We start from the raw sequence: 3989 nt of genomic DNA, 5'->3' as shown, positions 1-3989 counted from the left end.
ACACACACACACACACACACACAGAGTGTCTGATCTGCATCAAATCATCAACAACACCAGATCTTTTCTAAAAAGACTGCATCTGTTTTTTTTGTTCTTCTTGTGTTCCACCTTTTTCTCTGAATAAACCCCGGGAGTTCTGAGGGTCCACATGACCCCCTTAGTCCTCCTCAGACCTCCTCAGACCTCTGCAGCCAACCCATTCTCACTCTCAACTCGTCACATATTGACACTTGGTCAGGTTCCCTCTGCGTCCGGTTTTAACGCATCAGGTACCCTGTAAAGTAAAGTAAAGTAAAGTAAAGTAAAGTAAAGTAAAGTTTATATATCACCTTTCACAGAAATAAATTCACAAGGTGCTGTACATTCAGGGAAGTGGGGAGGGGGCAGTTAAGAAACACACATTCAAGAAGACATACAAGACAAACATGGGAACAGGTGAAACCGGTCATGCAGCAAACACAGTTGTGCTACCTTTAAMAACAGCTTGAAATACACAAAAGGAAAATTGAGTTAAAGAACCCGCGAGAAAGCAAGACAGCCTGGTGGGGGGCTTAGGTCAGATAACACATAAAGAGGAGGTAAAATGGGGCGGGTTCAGAGGAATAGGTGACAGGTGTAGAAAATGCACAAAAACTAACCGTCCCAAACCCTAAAATTACCTTTATTCACTGTAGACATCCTGTCCCTGACCCTGATACCTAATATTAACCACAAACCCCAACTCAAAGAACCTGTATTTTGTGTCCCGATGCATCAAAACCGGACGCCGAGAGACCCCAGRAATGYYTGGTGTGTCAATAACTGACACGAAGTGGTTMCCCRACGCATCAAAATAAGACGCAGAGGAAACCTTGGAAAAGCATCAATATGTGACGAGTTGGGAGTGAGAATGTGTTACTGCAGTTTGTTCCAGAACCCTTCACAGAACCCGGGTTCCTCATAAAGTCGTCTGACCCAGAGGTCTGCTCTGACCCTGAACCAGTTTCACAAAGACCCGTATCTGTCGGTCTCCCTGCAGAGAGCCTACATTTCCCACGATGCACCAGGCGTCAGCCACRTGAAAGCGGCGACGAACCGAGCGTGTCCCTTTTAATGCGTGTGAGAGTACTTCGCTGACCGTCGGGACTCTGAGCGCCGCAGCAGCAATCAGACGATTTCACAGGTCGATTCTGGTTCATCAAGTCCGGATCCGGTTGTTTAAAGGCTTGGTTCTGGTTGGGTTCCCCGGGTGGTGGTGGGGGGGACTCAAGTCTAGGACACGGCGAGGTGAAGACATCCCTGCAGGTTCCTGTCCTCACAGGAAGTCCTCCATGTGTGGCGGACGCAGAATCAGCCAGATTCATTCAGCTGTCCTGACCTGGAGCGAAACGTTTTGTAGCTCTGATGGAAGTTTTTATTGTTAGCAAAATATCTCAAATGAGTTTTAATAATGTGACTCTTCACAGCATGAGATCGCTTTTTCTTACGTATGTTTTTCAGCATCGTTCCCCAATTTTTGTGCAATTTCAACAATTCATAACATTCAGCTCATTTATGTGAAGGGTACTTCTGGTATTTCAGCTTTTATACTTTTTCAGCTATTTCACTGTTTTTTGCCTCTTTTTTTTGCCATAGAAAATGAATGAAGCTGTTTTCAACATCCTTAAAATCTTTTAAAATGTTTCTAAATCTTTTCAGCACCTCACACAGTTTGTTCTGGTTCTGCTCTTTTTCACTTTCTTGTGCTAATTTTAGCTGCATTTTGCTAATTTTAGCTTTTCTCTGCTATTTCAGCTAAAATTCTGCTTCTTTCTGCTATTCTACCTTTTTATGCTGCTTTGTACTATTCATGCTTCTTACAGATGCTTTCTGCTATATTCAGCTATTTGCTGAAATTTTAGCTRATGTTAGCTGCTATTAGCTAAGRTTAGCTTTTCAAGGCTAAATACACATTTTTTGCAGCTATTGCAACTTAATTCTGCTAAGTTCAGCAACTGTGTTTAACTGTTTTACTGAAAAAAATTGTTATTTTACTACAAATGATCACTTTTTTGTACTTACATTTGTTCTGCTAGTTTTACAATTTTTACAACCCTTTCTCTGTCTGGGTGCTGATTCCAACCTTCAGCCTATTTTATATCTGCTTCTTTCTGCTACTCTTCTGCTTTTTCTATTTTTTGTCCTTTCTTCTGCTACTTTGTGCTGTTTATGTTTTTAATAGTCATTTTCTGCTATATTCAGCTATTTGCTGCAGCTTTAGCTAATGTTCAGCTGTTATAAGCTAAACTTGGCTTTTCTTAGGCTGAATACACATTTTTATATTGCAATTACAACTTTGTTCTGCTAAGTTTCAGTAAACTTGTCGTCCTTATGCTTCCTTATAATAATTACAGAATTGACAGCTATACTTTTTAGCTGTTTTACTGAAAATTTTGGCTGTTTTTGCTAATTTACTACAAATTGTCACTTTTTTACTTTTATGCTTTTTTCTGCTATATTTTTTACAGCACTTTTGCTATGTAGGTGCTAATTTCAACTTGTGGCTGCTATTTTAGCCTATTGTATAATAATTTTAGCTTTGTTTGCTATTTTAGCTGAAGGTCTGCTTCTTCTTGCTATTCTCATATGTTTTTCTTCTAATTTGTGCTACTTATGCTTCTTACAGTTGTTTTCAGCTATTTTAGCGTTTAGCTTTTAGCTGTTTTCTGTTGTTTTCAACTGGATTTATTCTCCTTTTTACTGTTTTTCTGCAAAGTTAGGCCTTTTTTGCTTCTTTCAGTTTTTCAAACTGTTAAATATTTTGAGCTCAGTTTCAGCATGAAACATTCACACTAGCATTTTTTGCATGAAATGCATTTTCTGTAGTTAAACTGAGTTTTATGTTTGAAGAATTAAATATAAGGTCAAATTTAACTAACTTAAAATGATCAGAACTCAGTTTTACAGGAACTGAGATTCGGCGTGGTAGTAGCTGAAAATGAAACCAAAACTAAAAGGTTTTATTTTTATTTTTCAGCCGTCTCACAGATGAGCCGGACTGAACCGAAGCCCATCACACACAGGTGAGCCTCATCAGGTGAGTCCTTCAGGAAGCCTTCTCTTCGTTTGACGCAGTGAAATTGAAATAAAATCAGCGAGTTGTGACTTCGGCGCTCGGTTCTGAATCCATTTAACGGTGAATAAATTAGTTGAAAGTCTGGATTAGAAGGGTTTGAACGTGCAGATGGAGTCAGGTCTGACGCGTCAGCAGCTTTTAATTAACAGGATTCACCTGAAGCTGCACGTCAAACAGACGATTATTAAACAGGAAATGTTTCTGAATCTTAATGTTTCGGAGTTTTTCTGATGATTTTCTGCCTCTCAGTGTTTTATCCTCCTCGTATCAAAGGGAACACGAACAGAACCTGACCCAGAACAACGAGGCTTTCAGCTCATCTGACTCTCATTAAAGCTGAATAAAACAGAGCTTGTTAAGTTTAAATCCAAACCTAAAGATCCTGACGTCACCTGAACGCATCGCGGCCTCTCTCTGAGGCTTGTGTTATCAGGTAAAATGAAACTCCATCAATAAATAAAGCACATCTGACAGATAAATAATGAAAACTTCTTTGTGAACGCCACCTGAAGGCTTTTTAAATTAAAACGCTCTCCTGGTTCTGACGCCGCCGTCAACTCGCCGTGTTTTTATTTCTGTTTGCTGCAGAAAAAAAAACTGAAATGAGAAATGCGTTTTTGTTTTTATAATAAAAACATTATGAAGACGAGACAACAGAACAGGATATTTACAGACAAACAAAAGGCAGAATATACTTTAGTTTCATCCCAAACCTGTATAAAACCACTGATTATTGATSGTTATAATGCAGATTATTAATTAATCGCTTGATTCAGTGGAGGACCGATTCTGACATAATTAGAAATAAAACCATAAATGTATAAAAGGACCAATATATAAATAAATACACTTAAAATGCACCAATTAAATTAAAAGCGAGAAGAACTTTACC

The 3989-nt window shown here is 38.8% G+C and overlaps 1 long non-coding RNA gene across 2 annotated transcripts in view; it reads left to right on the top strand.

Moving 5' to 3' along the window:
• Positions 1 to 3989, top strand: part of LOC106520190 (uncharacterized) — a 23478-nt gene that overhangs the window by 5012 nt on the left and 14477 nt on the right. For both annotated transcript variants that reach the window (XR_001310521.1, XR_001310520.1), the window contains exon 3: positions 2999 to 3058. This is a non-coding gene — a long non-coding RNA (uncharacterized LOC106520190). The remainder of the gene's footprint in view (positions 1 to 2998; positions 3059 to 3989) is intronic.

This window comes from Austrofundulus limnaeus, unplaced genomic scaffold, assembly GCF_001266775.1.
Source record: "Austrofundulus limnaeus strain Quisiro unplaced genomic scaffold, Austrofundulus_limnaeus-1.0 Scaffold89, whole genome shotgun sequence".
NCBI classification, from domain to species: Eukaryota; Metazoa; Chordata; class Actinopteri; order Cyprinodontiformes; family Rivulidae; genus Austrofundulus; species Austrofundulus limnaeus.
The sequence above is the reverse complement of the archived record's forward strand: the minus strand, read 5'-3'. Positions and strand labels throughout refer to the sequence as shown.